The sequence below is a fragment of the Adiantum capillus-veneris genome, chromosome 5 (genome assembly GCF_014529385.1).
Source record: "Adiantum capillus-veneris isolate H3 chromosome 5, ASM1452938v2, whole genome shotgun sequence".
NCBI classification, from domain to species: domain Eukaryota; kingdom Viridiplantae; phylum Streptophyta; class Polypodiopsida; order Polypodiales; family Pteridaceae; genus Adiantum; species Adiantum capillus-veneris.
In genome coordinates this window covers 161,620,131-161,639,925 of record NC_140935.1, presented here as the reverse complement: position 1 = coordinate 161,639,925, position 19,795 = coordinate 161,620,131, and positions in this window count along the sequence as shown.

Below are 19,795 nucleotides of genomic sequence, written 5' to 3'. Positions count from 1 at the left end.
CTCTCGGAAAACAACAAATAACTCGCATCTATCTCAAGCTACACTCAAGTGACTGAAATCACCAAAAGCGAATTACTCATTGGCAAACAAATCATATTTGTTACAGCATCAAATGACATCCAAACGTAATGAAACCTCTAGGACATGTGATTTTTTACTTGGCCGTTTTCGACCCAGAATGCACCTGAATGCTTAGCAATGATGCCCCAATACCCCGCCTATGCTTAGTTTTTTATTTTGAAGTGTAAATTCCTACTTATGATGAAATTAGGCCGCGGGTCAATGACGCCAAAAGCTACAAAATATTGTGATGTGTTTATGTCAATGCGTAGAGCTCTTACCTGCGGTTGCAATGCAACAAACGCGACTGCAATGTGACAACCGGAGAGGGAGTAGGAAGCGGGAGAAAGAGAGAAGTGAGCACCGTTAGCTCACACTGTGTATTTCTTTATCCAAAACTTAATAATAACTTACAAAAATTGGCTTTTATACCTTAGCCAAGGTTTTTGGTAGTTGAAACTAATAATCTAGGAGCTCTAACTAAAGATAGGTAATAACAGGTTGATAAAATCTGGAAGCTTATAGCCCCGGCTCATCAATTACAAGGTTTATTCACAAAATAGGAGTTACAATATATTCCCGATTGCATTGCCTCCTCTTCCTCGTCTTCAACTACAATAATACCCAACTTTTGATAGTTATTCTAAATGGTATCCATGCCTAATCAACTGTCATAATAATCAATATCTAATTCTCCTAAATGATTTTCTCATATTAAACTGATCATTTAATGTGGGGAAGTGCCAGGGGAGAAAAAGCTAGAATATTGGTTAAGCTAGCAGACTGGCCACAGTAGGGATCCAAAGGAAGGAAAATAGGGATCCAAAGGGGGGGCAATCTGCAAAAGAGCCATGTGCAAAAATGGGCTAAAAAGACCCTAAGGTTCAGCCCATTAAGACTTCCAAAATGCTAAGGTTCCAAAATTCAAAGGTTGTGTCCAAAGGGTTAAAGCTTAGGGGGAATTGGATGCTTTGTGTGCTCTCCAAAGTCAATGCACATCCCTACATGGGAGGGAGCGAGCCCTTCTTCTAGAAGATGAGAGAGAAAGCCACACACACACACACACAAGCCTCTTTACACAAAGGGAATTAGGGACACATGTCATCTCCCTAGCCCAGATGCCCACAAGGTGTGTCCAATTCCTATTGGATGACCCTTGAAGTGGACCAATGAGAATTAAGCTAGAGTAAATCTAGTTTAATTAATTTAAAAACATTTAATAAAAGAAACCAATAAGAATTAAGTCTCCTAGAAGACTATTGGGCAGTCTCCCAAAGGGTCCAATGAGCATTCAGGAGCCCCATGGCTTGCCTGATTCCTATTGGCCAGGAGGCAAAGGGGTCCAATGAGAGTTTAGTTTAATTATTTAATTACCTCAAGCTCTCACAAAAGGGGAAAGGGGGACACATGTCAGAAGGCTATCACTTATGCTGCTTAATTATAATTGGCTTGACTTGGGGAGGGCCAATGAGGCTGCAGGAAGAGCAAATAGCAAGGGGGCTCGCCCAAGAGAGAGGGGGGGGCTGATTTTTGCTGGGCATTATCACACACACACACTCACATAATCTCATGTGTGAAGAAAGAGAAGACTATCTCTTCCCAAGCTTTAATGGAGAACTCATCACCTACTCCAAGCTTATGAGATAGAAGCCTACCTCAACACTCTCTTGGCATGTGGATGCAAATCCAACCAAGAGCCAAGCTTCAATGCATGCTCATCTCCTCTACCAAGCTAATTACTAAGCTAAGCTATGCTAATATGAGTGATTATGTGAGGAGATGTACATCTTTCTCGTAAGATACTCCTTCCTCTCAATCTACTCTCATACCCTGCTAGCTCTCACCATCTTCGAAGGTGTGTGAGGTCTTGGGTCTGAGAACGGGGATAATTCAAGTTGTGTTTGTTAAGTGTTTTGCTTAGTGAATGAAGCTTCCATCTTCATTGCACTAGCTAGTCTTGCAGGAACACAAAGAATTGTATTGTACAATGTCTCTCTTGATGGGAGAAACCATAATACAAAGCCTTTTGGAGGGGGGACCGGCTCCATGTAAATCCGGTCCTCAACTTTTGTTAATAGCTTAATTTCTCCCTCTTTTGAAAGTATTGTTGATGCTATCTAACTAGGTGTTATGCTTTTTGTTGCTCTCTCCACCCAAGCACTCTTGTAAAGCTCATTAGGAATCTATTCTAATGAAATGCCCACTATGTTCATGCTAATTTCCGCTACACATAAGTTATTAGGCCATTAAATGTTACATTGGTATCAGAGCACAAGGTTTCTCTTTTCTTGCTCAAGAAGGGAGGTCCTCAAGCTAGCTACAAATGGTTGGTATTATTAATTGCCTGTGAGTAAGTAGAATAGGGATTTTTCAGCGTTGCAGTGTGCCTGCCTTTGTGCAGTTAACGGGGCATCACCGTCGAGAGCTATGGTCTTAATAGTGGATTCCTATAGGGCTTGCCTACGGCTTAACCACTATTGAGCTATTAGAAGCTTGACAGGAGCCGGTGCTGTTTTGGTGTTGAAGGACCCTCTCTTCTATTCCTTGCAATTAATGGTATTCGAGCCGCGGGTACAGTAGCTTGAGTGCTTTTTTCTAAAGGGGTAAAGAGGAGTAGCAACTAGGGCTTGAAGTGCCAAAGTACACCTAAAAAGTTTACACCTAAAAGTTGCTAGAATGGCTGACAATAGTAAAGAGAGTGAAATTAATGTTGATAACTTTGATTTTGCTCATGAGCAAGCTACTAATGATGCTTCAATGCTTGTTAACTATCTTGTTTCTAGGTTTCAACAAGCCATGGGCAATCCATCTCTCCAAAGTGAAGTGCAACGGCAGCTCCGTGCTCACGGGATTCTCCAAGCTCATCACCATGATGAGAGAACACCTAGGAAGCCTCCTTGTGAGACTACCAAAAGAGGTATCTCTCCGATTCGGGAAGAAGAAGATAATACATACGAAGGGCTCAAGAATTTACTTCTTGATGATGCGTCTCCTTCCCAAAGGAGAACTCAAGAGCCTCCACCGAAGGAACGAGAAAGAAGCGAGTCTCCCGCCACCTCGGCGGAGATGGCTCCACGAAGACGGCGGGCTAAACGCTCTCCATCACCACCAAAGCGGAGAAGACCATCATATTCTTCTCCTCACCACAATTCAAAGAGGGATGATAAAAAGCAAGAGAAGAAAAAGGCGAGAAAGAGGACACCCTCTTCTCCATCTTCTTCATCCTCTTCCTCTTATGAAAGCTATGGTGAAGACGACAAAGATCAAGACAAGAAAAAGGCGAGAAAGAGGTCACACTCTTCTCCACCTTCTTCATATTCTTCACCTTCTGAAGAAAGTGATGGTGCAACCTTTGAACCATCAAAAAGAAGAGGCCATAGGAAATCCTATGCCGCATGGAAGAGGTCGTTCAAGCTGAAGAAATTCAAAGAGGGAGGGAAGAGCATCTCTTTCCTTACCTATGATGGTACCTTTGGTGATACGGACAAAGTCTTGGCCTTTATCCAACAATTTGATGCGGCGTTTGGAGATAAGGGCTTCACAGAGTCCTCTAAGCTACGACATGTAGCTATGCACTTTCAAAAGTCCGCCAGACAATGGTGGTCTAGCCTACGAGCCAACGGTGAAGCTCCACGAACATGAAAGGCCTTAAGGGCTTCCATTATGAAGCAGTTTTTGGCCACCGATGCCAAAGACAAAGTACTCACCGAATGGCGAAGCTTAAAGCTCTCTCCCAATGAATCCATCCACAAATATGTAGACAAGTTTTGGGACTTACAACTCAAAGCCACTGTGTTCAAAATGTTGGATTTTGGAGAGCAAAAGCAACAGTTTTGTGCGGGCTTAACCGAAGAAATGGTGGAGTATGTCAACTCCCAAAGGCCACGTACCATATCGGCGGTAATACACCATACTATGGTGGCCTCTAGAATCAATTTCCAAACGGGGGTTAAAAGAAATAATAAGCCCCCGGAAAACAAGGGTTCCAATGAGCCTAAGGGGACGGACAATGTCAAAAAGTCTCCTAAGGGCAACTCCAACAAAGCTAAAGAGAAGGGAGTTTACAAAGGTAAGAACAAACTCTCTCCTGAAAAGCTTGAGCGTTATCACAAGGATAACCGGTGTTTTAAGTGCGGCGAACAAGGGCATGCGTACCGCACTTGTCCCCAAAAGAACAACCGCCAAGATCCTCCTAGAGCTTCCTTGGTTGAAATCCAAGAGGAGGAGACTCACCAAACAACTCACAAAGGATCTCCTCTATGCCATGCTTGGGGAAAGGTAAGAGAACATGATGCTTTTATTCTCTTTGACCCTGGTTCTACTCACAATCCTACGAGATGGGAGATATCCTACCCGCAGACAGTGCCTTCAAGGGGCAAGAAGCTTCAGTCACTCCCTTAATCGAGAAATTGAGGATTCATGTCCAAGGCTATGTGGACAAAGAGGACTTCTTTATCTCTCCTCTCAAGCATGAGGATGTAATCCTAGGGGCACCATGGTTTGACTGCCTTGCTGCCGATGTTAAATTTCCTGAAAGGAGAATCTCCTTTACGTTCAGGGAAAAAGACATGTATATAGATGCTAAGGAAATGGGTAACACCATCCCCATTGTACATACACCAGATTTCAACAAGTCAATAAAGAGCTCTATTTCCGTGCACATGATTTTTGTTAAAGATTCTAAAAATGAACCTAATGCTTTAGCAAAAGAAAATAAAAGCAACCAAAAGGAATTAGAGTTATCCAATTTTCTCAAGGGGTTTAAAGATGTTTTTATTGATGACATCCCTTATGAGCTACCTCCTAAACGAGGTAATGATGACCATACAATTGAACTTCTTCCAGGAAGTTCACCGCCTAACAAACCTCCTTATAGAGTTTCTCAAGCTCAACAAGAGGAGATTATGCGGCAATTGCATGAGTTAGTTGAGAAGGGCATGGTTAGGCCTAGCTCATCTCCATTTTGCTCACCTGTGCTATTAGTGCAAAAGAAAGACGGCACATATTGTATGTGTGTCGACTATAGAGCACTAAATAGGATCACTATCAAGAATAGGTTTCCCATTCCACGGGTAGAAGACCTATTTGATAAGCTACAAGGATCGACCTACTTCAGTAGGATTGACCTAAAAAGTGGCTATCATCAAATAAGGATAGTTGATCAAGACATTGTAAAGACCGCATTTCGTACTACATTTGGTCTTTATGAATACATTGTCATGCCTTTTGGCCTGACCAATGCACCAGCCACATTCAACCGCTTGATGGAGAAGCTGTTCAGGCCTCATTGAACCTTCACTGGAGTGTTATTTGATAATATTATCATCTACTCTAATTCATTGGAGGAACACAAGCAACATCTCCAGGTAATATTTCAAGTTTTAAGAGAGAATAAACTTTATGTTAATCGAAAGAAAAGTGAATTTTTCTTGCAAGAGATTCAGTATTTAGGTCACATTATCTCTCAAGATGGCATCCAAATGGATCCATCCAAGTTAGAGGTAATAAAAGGATGGCCTAAACCAAGGAATCTTCATGAACTAAGAAGCTTTATAGGTATGTGTGCATACTATAGACGCTTCATAGAAAAGTTCTCACAAATTGCGGGACCATTACATGACCTAACAAAGAAAAGAGTTAGGTATACATGGTCTGCTAAGGAGAATAATGCTTTTGAAAAGCTTAAAGAAAAGCTTATCTCTCAACCTGTGCTTACACTACCGGATCTCTCAAAACCATTTGAGGTCCAATGTGATGCTTGTGGTGATTGCCTTGGAGCTGTTTTGCTCCAAGAAGGGCACGCCATAGTCTATGAGAGTCGAAGGCTCGACCCTGTTGAGCAAGCTCTAGGCATATATGAAAAGGAACTCCTTGCAGTTCTACATGCCTTAGACTCATGGAAGCACTATTTATTGGGGACTCCTTTCATTCTGCGAACGGATCACCAAAGTCTTAAGTACTTCATGACACAGACCAAGCTCTCCGACAAACAAATGAGGTGGGCAAATTTCCTTTCGCAATTTCATTTTCATATTGCTCACATTGCTGGCAAGCACAATCAAGTAGCCGATGCACTCTCAAGACGGCCGAGAGTGAATGCGGTTTCCATAGCAACTCACAATGATCTATCTTCAATGATAGATGAGTACGCTATTGATCCCGAATTTAGAGATGTGATTTCAGCCCTTGCATTGGGGAAGAAAGAAGAACCATTTACTTTACAAGATGGTTATCTTCTCCATGGCAATAGACTATGCGTTACTAACTCACTACGTGAGAAAGTAATGTCTGAATCTCATGCTCCACCTTATGTGGGGCATAGAGGGATTCAGTCTACCTTAAAGGGAATTGAAACATATTTCTATTGGCCTACCATGAAAGTGAACATACAAGAGTATGTTTCTAAATATGTGGTATGCCAAAAGACAAAATTTGATAGAGGGAAGCAACTTGGATTGCTTCAACCCTTGCCAATCCCTAATTCACCATGGGAGAGCATATCCATGGATTTTATCTTTGGATTTCCTAAGTATATCCATGGGAATACGGGAATATGGACGATAGTAGACAGGTTCAGTAAACAAGCTCATTTTATACCTGTCAAAAAGACTATCAAAGCCCATCAAATGGCAACCCTCTTCATTGCACAAATTTTCAAGTACCGTGGCTTGCGAATGTCCATAGTGTCGGATAGAGATCCTAGAATGACCAGCAATTTCTGGAAGGGTCTCTTTGAGAATTTAGGGACAAGGCTAAACTTCTCTTCGGCCTATCATCCACAAACGGATGGCCAAAGTGAAATAGCTAACCTAACCATACTCGATCTACTAAAAGCCTATGTAACGGAAGTAGATCAAAGATCCCAATGGGAGAAGTACTTACCCATGGTTGCTTACAATAACACTATACATACTTCCACGTGAAAAGCACCTTTCGAGGTAATTGAGGGAAGATAAAAAACTCCCTTGCTACTTAAGGTACATGGGAAGATCTTCGCTGCAGATGAGTACAACCGAGACCTACAAGAATCTTTTCAAAAGATTAAGGATGCTATCTCTATCTCACAGCAAAGGCAAAAGGCTGCTGCTGACAAGCATAGAAGATCCCAAGCCTTTAAAGAAAACGATTAGGTCTTGTTAAAGTTTCCAAAGGCTCGATTAAGGCACACGACAGGCAAGAATCCTACGGGCCACCAAAAGTACTATGCTAAACTAGCAAAAAGGTACTATGGGCCCTTCCAAATTCTTAGGCCAATCAATGAGATGGCCTATCAACTCAAGTTGCCCAATCATTGGCTCATACACAATGCTTTCCATGTGAGCCTATTAAAGCCTTACAAAGGAGAGCCACCTCAAGAACCAACTATTGAAGACCCACCGGAGATCGAGGACCAAGAGGAGGTGCTGCAATCCGAGTCCATTCTCCGACATGAAGACAAGTTACCAAGAGGCGGTAAGACTATCCGACGATATCTTATTAAGTTTAAGAATTATCCTTTTGAAGATGCTAGATGGATGCAAGGCATACAATTAAAGGATAACCTAAACCTTGTCAATGCTTACAATGCTTCCCAAGAGTAAGCAAATGTACAAAATGTTAAAAAAATGAACAAAGTTTTTGTCTTATAAGACTCTCCTTTTCTTTATTTGTGCACAAAAATGAATTAGTATGCATGCTAAGATCAAGTTTGTGGAGACGACGTCTCCCAAACACCAAGTAGAGCTTGTCACTCTACTATGGAAGACTGACAGGACTGATGTGCAAACATGCTTGCGGCAGCCTCAGGCTCTCAAGCGCCAAATGGACTAGTCATCCATTATGGAATGATGTCGTAGGGTAACATAGGGATCCTCTACCCGCTAAGAAAAGGACTGATGAATATGCTTTATCTTCTCTACACCATAGTCGAGGACGACTATGATTTCAAGAGAGAGGTAATGTCATAATAATCAATATCTAATTCTCCTAAATGATTTTCTCATATTAAAGTGATCATTTAATGTGGGGAAGTGCCAGGGGAGAAAAAGCTAGAATATTGGTTAAGCTAGCAGACCGGCCATAGTAGGGATCCAAAGGAGGGAAAATAGGGATCCAAAGGAGGGAAAATAGGGATCCAAAGGGGGGGATCCAAAGGAGGGAAAATAGGGATCCATAGGGATACAATTTGAAGATCCAGACTTTAGAGATGTGATTTCAGCCCTTGCATTGGGGAAGAAAGAAGAACCATTCACTTTACAAGATGGTTATCTTCTCTATGGCAATAGCCTATGCGTTACTAACTCACTACGTGAGAAAGTAATGTATGAATCTCATGCTCCACCTTATGCGGGGCATAGAGGCATTCAGTCTACCTTAAAGGGAATAGAAACATATTTCTATTGGCCTACCATGAAAGTGAACATACAAGAGTATGTTTCCAAATGTGTGGTATGCCAAAAGACAAAATTTGATAGAGGGAAGCAACTTGGATTGCTTCAACCCTTGCCAATCCCTAATTCACCATGGGAGAGCATATCCATGGATTTTATCTTTGGATTGCCTAAGTCTATCCATGGGAATACGGGAATATGGGCGATAGTAGACAGGTTCAGTAAACAAGCTCATTTTATACCTGTCAAAAAGACTATCAAAGCCCATCAAATGGCAACCCTCTTCATTTCACAAATTTTCAAGTACCATGGCTTGCCAATGTCCATAGTGTTCGATAGAGATCCTAGAATGACCAGTAATTTCTGGAAGGGTCTCTTTGAGAATTTAGGTACAAGGCTAAACGTCTCTTCGGCCTATCATCCACAAACGGATGGCCAAAGTGAAATAGCTAACCTAACAATTCTCGATCTACTAAAAGCCTATGTAACGGAAGTAGATCAAAGATCCCAATGGGAGAAGTACTTACCCTTAGTGGAGTATGCTTACAATAACATTGTACATACTTCCACGGGAAAAGCACCTTTCGAGGTAATTGAGGGAAGATAAAAAAGTCCCTTACTACTTAAGGTACATGGGAAGATCTTCGCTGCAGATGAGTATAGACGAGACCTACAAGAATCTTTTCAAAAGATTAAGGATGCTATCTCTATCTCACAGCAAAGGCAAAAGGCTGCTGCTGAAAAGCACAGAAGAGCCCAAGCCTTTAAAGAAAATGATTGGGTCTTGTTAAAGTTTCCAAAGGCTCGATTAAGGCACACGACGGGCAAGAATCCTACGGGCCACCAAAAGTACTATGCTAAACTAGCAAAAAGGTACTATGGTCCCTTTCAGATTCTTAGGCCAATCAATGAGATGGCCTATCAACTCAAGCTTCCCAATCATTGGCTCATACACAATGCTTTCCATGTGAGCCTATTAAAGCCTTACAAAGGAGAGCCACCTCAAGAACCAACTATTGAAGACCCACCGGAGATCGAGGACCAAGAGGAGGTACTGCAGCCCGAGTCCATTCTCCGACAAGAAGACAAGGTACTAAGAGGCGGTAAGACTATCCGACGATATGTTATTAAGTTTAAGAATTATCCTTTTGAAGATGCTAGATGGATGCAAGGCATACAATTAAAGGATAACCTAAACCTTGTCAATGCTTACAATGCTTCCCAAGAGTAAGCAAATGTACAAAATGTTAAAAAAATGAACAAAGTTTTTGTCTTATAAGACTCTCCTTTTCTTTATTTGTGCACAAAAATGAATTAGTATGCATGCTAAGATCAAGTTTGTGGAGACGACGTCTCCCAAACACCAAGTAGAGCTTGTCACTCTACTATGGAAGACTGACAGGACTGATGTGCAAACATGCTTGCGGCAGCCTCAGGCTCTCAAGCGCCAAATGGACTAGTCATCCATTATGGAATGATGTCGTAGGGTAACATAGGGATCCTCTACCCGCTAAGAAAAGGACTGATGAATATGCTTTATCTTCTCTACACCATAGTCGAGGACGACTATGATTTCAAGAGAGAGGTAATGTCATAATAATCAATATCTAATTCTCCTAAATGATTTTCTCATATTAAAGTGATCATTTAATGTGGGGAAGTGCCAGGGGAGAAAAAGCTAGAATATTGGTTAAGCTAGCAGACCGGCCATAGTAGGGATCCAAAGGAGGGAAAATAGGGATCCAAAGGGGGGGCCATCTGCAAAAGAGCCATGTGCAACAATGGGTTAAAAAGACCCTAAGGTTCAGCCCATTAAGACTTCCAAAATGCTAAGATTCCAAAATTCAAAGGTTGTGTCCAAAGGGTTAAAGCTTAGGGGGAATTGGATGCTTTGTGTGCTCCCCAAAGTCAATGCACATCCCTACATGGGAGGGAGCGAGCCCTTCTTCTAGAAGATGAGAGAGAAAGCCACACACACACACACACAAGCCTCTTTACACAAAGGGAATTAGGGACACATGTCAGCTCCCTAGCCCAGATGCCCACAAGGTGTGTCCAAGTCCTATTGGATGACTCTTGAAGTGGACCAATGAGAATTAAGCTAGAGTAAATCTAGTTTAATTAATTTAAAAACATTTAATAAAAGAAACCAATAAGAATTAAGTCTCCTAGAAGACTATTGGGCAGTCTCCCAAAGGGTCCAATGAGCATTCAGGAGCCCCATGGCTTGCCTGATTCCTATTGGCCAGGAGGCAAAGGGGTCCAATGAGAGTTTAGTTTAATTATTTAATTACCTCAAGCTCTCACAAAAGGGGAAAGGGGGACACATGTCAGAAGACTATCACTTATGCTGCTTAATTATAATTGTCTTGACTTGGGGAGGGCCAATGAGGCTGCAGGAAGAGCAAATAGCAAGGGGGCTCGCCCAAGAGAGAGGGGGGGGATAATTTTTCATGGGCATTATCACACACACACTCACATAATCTCATGTGTGAAGAAAGAGAAGACTATCTCTTCCCAAGCTTTAATGGAGAACTCATCACCTACTCCAAGCTTGTGAGATAGAAGCCTACCTCAACACTCTCTTGGCATGAGGATGCAAATCCAACCAAGAGCCAAGCTTCAATGCATGCTCATCTCCTCTACCAAGCTAATTACTAAGCTAAGCTATGCTAATATGAGTGATTATGTGAGGAGATGTACATCTTTCTCGTAAGATACTCCTTCTTCCTCTCAATCTACTCTCATACCCTGCTAGCTCTCACCATCTTCGAAGGTGTGTGAGGTCTTGGGTCTGAGAACGGGGATAATTCAAGTTGTGTTTGTTAAGTGTTTTGCTTAGTGAATGAAGCTTCCATCTTCATTGCACTAGCTAGTCTTGCAGGAACACAAAGAATTGTATTGTACAATGTCTCTCTTGATGGGAGAAACCATAATACAAAGCCTTTTGGAGGGGGGACCGACTCCATGTAAATCCGGTCCTCAACTGTTGTTAATAGCTTTATTTCTCTCTCTTTTGAAAGTATTGTTGATGCTATCTAACTAGGTGTTATGCTTTTTGTTGCTCTCTCCACCCAAGCACTCTTGTAATTCTCATTGGGAATCTATTCTATGAAATGCCCACTATGTTCATGCTAATTTCTGCTACACATAAGTTATTAGGCCATTAAATGTTACATCAACTATAGTATAGCTGTTTAAAATGGTAACAGAGTCAATGGTAGTGCTAGTCCTTTGAGAGGTAGTCATGGTGTGCACTGGAATACAAATTAGAGTTAGTGAGAATATGAAAAGGAGAAGACAGAGTTTTGAGAGGGCCAAAGTTTGTATAGGTGGTACCAGAAAAGGGTGTCTTGAGCACTCCTTTGGTAGCACTTTACAAGCCCTGTCTTCATGTGTTACATGTAAAATAAACTAGCATGTTATATATCAATGGATAGATTTTTTCATATAGAATCTAAAAGTATAAAGTCCGACAAGTTTTGAGTCTTTTTTTAAAAAAAAATACCGATCCCCATTTTTTTTAAAAGGGTACCACCAAAAGGTGCAGAAAGTGGTACCATCAATACATGCTTTTAACCGAGAGGGAAGTAGAGTTACTCAAAGCAAGATTTGGGCGGGAACATAGATATTGGAGTCTTCAATGCAAGTTCTGAAATTATGCAGCATAAAGTGAGTACACCTTATTGCATTTATGATTTGGAAATATGATATTGTATAATTTTGGAAACAAAACTATTATTTTTTCCGCTTTTTCTCAAAGAGTTTGACTCTAAAATACCAATTTTCTACGTAATGCACACCTTTTCCTCATTGGTCAAGCGTCACTCTCTCTCTAGAACTAAAAGGCCCAAAAGTAAGTCCAAATTTATCCTAGTGGGTTGTTGGTCTCAATGCATTGTCTGGTCTAGGGCCATTGCAAACTTTCGAGACGTGTTAAGTTAATGGGAGACATATAATTGCACCCATTTCTTCTTGATGTGACATAAGAATGTCTTTAAAATAATATCTTCTATGAGGCAATCTCTCAAGGTAAACACTTTACATATAACAACTTGCCAAGGTCCGCATGGATAGCTTCAAAGCTGCCTATAAAAGACTCCATCAACTCCCACTTACTTGACAAAGTTAGATGGAAAAATAAATGAAAGACAAAAAAACACCAAATCATGCACACATTTGAAGAAACCTAAGTGGTAAAAGAGTAAGTGGGACAATCCAACAAAATTAAGTATTTGTAGGATACATACAGTTTGTTGGAAGCCTAGATTGAGAGAAGGATGTGCCAAGCTTCAACTAAGAAGCTATATACACATGTTGTACCTTTCCTAGCCACTTTCTATCTTGAGTTTCTTGAAATCCATGATTCTACGGTGTCCCTGAGAAGCCATATGTCTCCTTCACACCTTGAGTACATCTCTTGATCTTGGATTTATTGTTAAGGTTTTCATAAATCATTTCTAATCAATAGCAAGCCAAGAACCGCTCTCATCTTGCACATTTATCCAACTTATTGACTCAAAAACATTCTTGGGTTGATGATTATTTTTGGACAATCCATGAAAGAAATGAATCATACCTTGTTAAAAAAATCACGATTAGTTCATATACATGGTTATTCTAAGTGCAGCATAACCAGCAATGTTGAGACTCATACAAAGATAGACAATGACACTGTGACAAATCTCTACAGGGAATATGGATACAAATCAATATGGTGAGCAAACTTATGAGAAAATTTGAAATAGGAATGAATCTCAGTGTTCTTAGCTGAAAGAAGCCTGGTGATCTTACCAAACAATGATCCTGTGCCTAATCTTCAAACCAATGTTGATGAGTAATGGGAGACCGTCTCAAATCTAGATGAGGAAGAAGGACCAAGGAAGGTGTTAAGGAAGATTTCCTCGAACTAGCCAATTCTTCATATCTACAACTTTATGTAGAGGTATGAAGGTGAGGCTGAGTGATCGATGTAGAAAGGAGGTTTCAAAACTTTGTTGCCAGAGGTATGTAGTCGGAAAAGTGGACTTGAAGAAGGAGATGCATGTTTCATAGCTAGAGGGGAGAGAGGATACATGTAGCAACCTTTGAGAGACTAAAGAGGAGAAGAGAGGCTTGAAGAAGGATATGCAAATTTCATAGTTGGAGGGGAGAAAGGATAGAGGTGGCAGTCTTGTAGAGAGTAAAGAGAGTAGTAGCACATTTTTAGAAAGACCCCCTTTTAGGGGGGAGGGGGTAGGACTCAACAACCTCTAGAGAGAGAAAGGATGCATTTTTAGCCCAACTTTATGGAAAAGGGTTCAAATTTTTTTATTTTCACATTTTATTAATAAAGGAAAGATCTCTCCACCTATAGGCCTATAAGTTTGGCCACTCACTTTTAGGATCTCCCACACCCACCATTTTAGTTCACATGGAAATCCACCATTCGCTCATTCCTTATTACTTAATCTCATTTTAATTCCATTGCAAATAAAAAGGCCCTCCTACACCCTATTCCATTCTTCAATAATGGGCTTTTGTCTTGAGAATAGAAAGTCAAGGCTTTCGATTACCATTAAGTATGATCTAGAGTGGACATGACAATACGTTCGATTCAAGTGCTTGTATAAAAGACTTCTCCCAATAATAAAGATACTCTTCATAGGGAGACCAATCCATCATCAAGTCCTGGTAAAATGTAAATCTTCTTTGTCTCTATCTTTCTCTCTATATCAATTGGCTTCAATATTAAGTGATAATTTCTATTTATTTGAGTATATTTGATATTTTAATGCTCTCCCATTTATGACAACTAAAGTAATGCAGAATGATGCCTAAATTGATACAAAATGCTACGCTGAACTGATGCAAAAATGATGATGATGCTGGTGATTAAAATGCTAGGTGTTGAGATGTTGTGGGCATTGGATGCGCTACTAGGTATTAGGTTATGATATCCTAAAAAATGAAGGCCAACTGACTCTTTCATAGGTTTTTTGCCATTTATCCTACCTACCTTTTATAAATGTCATGTCAAATTCACATATTAATAAATGAATTAAGTGAGTATTCATATGCATATATTCTTACGACGACGTGATTGTATTGTGCAAGTGAGAGGATATGAAACTATGAACTGACTGATCATGCATGTCCTTCCAAAGGCTCACAAAGTAGTACAATGGATGCTGACCTATAGTAGTAGCTTGTCCATAGGGAAAAATTTTTGTGAGCATGTTTCAACAATCCCTTTTTTGTAATCCATAAGTAGACTCCAAAAAGATTTCCTCTCTCTCTCTATCATTATCTCTCTCTCCCTCTCTCTCTCTCTCTCTCTCTCTCTCAACATGGAAACTTGTTATCATTTCCAAAAAGAAATCTTAAAAACAATAGTAAGGAAAAACTAGATATCTCAAAGTGATTGGTCCTAGGTCACAAATGTAGAAGGGCTCTAAAATAGTCTCTCTCTCCCTTACTTTTTCTACCCCCCTCTCTCTCTCTACTATTTCTAACTAGGAAGAGAAATTACACACTAAAAGCTTTTGCTAGTTGTAGGCTTCAATTAAAAGCCAAAGCTTGAACCTACACATCCGCATTTTTCTCCATTGAGAATTGCTTCTAATGTACCCTTGGGGGGTTTACTATGTGTAGAAATACCATATCACATGCGTACACCATACATTTATGAAAGCCCTTATCTGTGAGTCTTTTTGGCTTTCTAAAAGAAACCCTTAGTGTTGGGTTGGGTTAGGGAGACTTCATAGTTTTCAGTGCATGATGGAGACTTATCTTTCATTTCACATCCTGTCTTTACTTTTCTTGCATTCTATTGTTTTAGAATGCTAAAGTGAAAGTTTCACTTTACATAATTTTAGTAAATTTTATGCACACACACAACATATATGTTTTTTTTTGCATTCTATTGTTTTAGAATGCTAAAGTGAAGCTTCACCTTGCATAATTCTAATAGATTCTACACACACATATATTAATTAGTTCTTTTTATTTCACTTTACATTTCACTTCACATGGCTTTATATTTTTTGCATTTTATAGCTTGATTCCAATTAGTGTTAACATTCAAGAAAGCTCTTTTATTAGGTGGTTGCTGATTGAGTTTCTTCCTCACAAAGAAAAAAACCGGAAATACTATCAAATTTTTGAGATTTGCAAAATGTTTGGACGACTTTCTCACATATTGCATCCGTTTTTCATTTACCATGGTTTACAACTAGCTAGTCTCGATTTTCAATCGGTTCAAGACTAAGATGATGCAATCCTTTTCCAAACACTGATACCAGTTTAAATTTTTTTATCACTTTCTCATTGTTTTTGAAAGCCGTCGTGACCCTTTCACTTGTTAGAGATATATAGTACCCTTTTCTTTTGAAATCTATAAGTTTCTTTTTTAGATTTAAAAAAATGGTATCCTTGTGTATATACATTTATGTAGGTTTGAAGAAGTTTAAATATCCTTTTACTAAACTCATGTGATAGGTTACAAATTTTTAGGTGACTTCCCCGAGAATATTGTACCAAACCTCTCTCAATTCTCTTTCTCCAATTGGCACACACTCCTCCTCTCTGTGCCCCGTTAGAGCTCTCTCTCTCTCTCTCTCTCTCTCTCTAAAATAATAAATAAATAAATAATACAAAGAAAACATCTTCAACAAAGGAATTGATATTTTAAATCAATAGTAGATAGACCTCAATGATGACCTACATGTTGATATTATTGGGCTCCAAGACACGGCCCATAACTTATTTTTCCTATTTGATTGAAGGGTCTTGGGGCCATAATTTTTAAAACATCCTTTGAATTCATAAAATTATCGAAATGCTTCAATTTTGTATAATTTAATCTTTTTTGCTAGAGAACTACCTTTAAGTGTCTTATATATATTAATTTTAACCATGAGCTCACAAATAGAGGCATTTGTGACTACCAATAAGAAGTCATTTCACCTTGAGAGTCCTCAACGCCATCTAAATCCTAGTTATATCATCTAATTCATCTTCTATGGAGGGAGAACTAATCTTCCTATGAAAAGTTACAAGAAAGAAAGTTTTTGGAAATGTTTATGAGTCTTTATGGAATTTTTGGGGAAATTTAAGGGCATTTTGAGAAATTTTGGCAAATATGAGAGGTATTTCAAGAAGTTTTAAAATTTGGGGGGGGGGGGGTTGGGTATTTTAAGAATTTCCCCGAAATCAAAGAGGTATCTGGGTAATTTTCCCTTCATTTTATGTTGCATGTTCAAGAAACATTTCTGCACAACGACATTCTCCAAGGCTTGGGTTCGGTGGCAGCAACAACCATACCTTGCATATCAGAATTTAGGATGATATGGAAATCGAGAAGGCCCTATGGTAGAACTTTTCTATGTGAGGCAGTAATAGCAAGCCTATCATATTCATCATCAGACTGAGGAGCTAGCTTCTCCAGCCATTCGATGCCACCATTACACAATATTCTATACTCCAAGCGTCAATGTCATCTAGCTCATGTGATTTTGGATCAATGAGGCGTTTATTCATGGAGCTCACTGCAATACAGATGGAATCAGGTATAAAGGGATTCATCCCCCCCACCCCCCCCTTCCCCCACCCCTCCTCATCATCATCATGTTACCCAACAAAAACTAAACTTCCACAAGATATTACCCTCCACATCCATGAAGATTATCACAAGTACCATGAGATCGAAGATATTTTTAGGAGACTAGGGATGGTTTGTCTTTTTAGAAAGGAGAATCCTTTCCAAACTTCACAATTATTTTGATCATGCTCTGTTCCTCCATGTGTTGATGATGGTGCATTTGTCCATACTCTTATTCAAAGTGGGAAGATCTTCCAAAGCTAGGTGTGATTCTTGTGCCAAGTATCAAGAACAAGGGGTGTCCCTTCCTTGAAATCATGAAAGGCCTTGTCTGAGTGATGAAGCAAAGAATTCTTCTCCTTATGGGTTAACAAGGTCACGATGAGAAGATATCACTTGCCATCTACACTATTTTGAGAGCCTTTGCCAAAGTCCTCGCTCTCAGAGAACAAAATGTCCTAATACAATATACTTTGCGGATACTGAACAAGATAGAGCTGATATCCTTTCTCGTTGCCATGCATTGAACGCTTTGCCAATAGCCTTGTTAATAAATGCAAATGCACGTGATCCTACATAGTTGCCTACATAGTGTCCTAATTAATCCAAATCTGAATGGGATCAAGGAGTTGACGGGTGCCATAAGGACAGAATTGTTGTTATACGAATGGCAAGATTGAAGGTTTTATTGGCCTTGCATAAGATTTTGACAAGCAGGTGCAGCTACGTGCTGCCACCATGCTAGTTGTGGTCATGGCCATGACCATGTGGCTCATCATAATAAGAGTGTGACACCATGCTCTATGTCTCTCTCTCTCTCTCTCTCTCTGGATTTGAGAGAGAGAGAGAGAGAGAGAGAGATTTCCCCATGATCTCATTGTATATCTTTCAAGTTTTTTCAATACCTCTTGTATATGGCCCTATGGTCAATTTATGCAGTGCAAAGGGTCAAATCCCTACTTTTAGTGCAAAATAGAGAGAGAGAGAGAGAGAGAGAGAGAGAGAAGGGGGGGGGGGGGGGGGGGGGGGGGGGGGTAGGGGAGGGAGAGTGAGTATCGTTGCCGGCAAGGAGATAGGCTCAAGCATATAAGAGTGAGTATGGTTTCCTCTTTTTCCAAAGACTATGGTTTTGTAGTTGGGGGCAATATGGGTAGTCTAATACAAGAAGACCCTCCAAATTCCTCCAAAGCCATAATACATTGGCATTGTAGAAATGCTTCATTCACTTGGAAGTCTATTGATGCATCATTTAGCAAGTAAAATGGATCGCATCTCCCAAACCATTCCCTAATGACTTGCATCCATTTCGTGCTCAAAATCTTTCTTTTATGCGTTTTTGGAACTCTTTTGCTTGCTTCCCATGCAACTTTAGGAAGTCTATGTGAGGGGTTTTGAAGCATCTTTATCATGTAATCCACAACCCTTCCCATAATCTCAATTGGAGCACATCAATGTTTGCATCTTAAGTTAGAGAAATTTTGTAAAAGAGCTCTTTTGGACATTGTGAAACTCTTTCCAAGTACACTTTCAGATGCTCCCATCCCAAGAGGTACCCCTTGATAACCCAACATTTTGACATCCCCCACATTACACTTGTTCTCAAATCCATAGCTCACACTCTTCTCAGCTTCCAAACGACGTGGATCCAATCCATTGTTTTTACTGGAGGGAGAGACTGAGAGAGAGAGAGAGAGAGAGAGATAAAATATGCAATATTTCAGTGTGTATGAGAGAGAGGGAATCTTTTTAGAATCTTCTTGTTAACTTCCAAAAATTGATCACCAAAAAATTCTCACCAAATAGACATGTCCCTTGTCCACGTGGCTCAAGTGTAGTGCACATGTGAAAGCATGTCCTCATAAAACTTTCAATGGATTCTACATTGTATTTTAGGCAATACGATATGATGTCTTTTGGGGTGATCCTCCAAAATGAGGATACTGGAAAAAAGGCATCCCAAAACCTTTGATAATAGTCATTAACTCAAATGATGTCCATCATTGATGACATCTTCTTTATATTACGAGGTGAAAATTCTATTGAATTATATCCATTTCTTAGGTGCCTCTTGTGCCGCAACAAGGTACATCACCATGTCCTTGCAACAATAGGGTAGTTTGAAAACGTGTCAAATTGACCAATTGACCTTTATGATTTGGTCGTCTTTCTTGTTTTCTCACTATCTGAACTATCAAAAGAGGACGGGACCCCTTCTCTGAACTACTTGATTGCTTTTTATTCTTTGTAGACTTTTTCTTAGCGATGCAAGCACGCCACTATGGACGTCACAAACGTGCTTCACTTAAGTGAAGTGCTTTGCCATGCATGTAACAATAGTTTTAATGATGCAGTTATTTGCAATATGTTTGATTTATGGACCACAATATAATCGACACCCACTATTTTTATGAAAATCACAGCTACAAAAGGTCCCTTGTAGTGACACATAAATGAATAAGTTAGTGTATAATAAGTTGGTATTGCTCATGAGAGCACATGGATTGACAAGAACACCACAAGATTGTACTTTATTAAAAGTACACTGGTTTTTATTGATTGTCAACATTGCATTCCATGACACTAATGGGCACGAGGTCTATAATGAAGCCCTCGTGATGGAACCGAGGATAGAGAAATAAGTGTGTTGAACTTGAGGAGAGCTGACGACAACCAAAATGTCCACATGGTGAGTCACCCGGGGGTTTCGAACCTAGAACCTATGATGTAGCATCCCAATGCCCTAACCACTCGGATGCATGGCTTTTGGTGTCCATGATGCCTATTA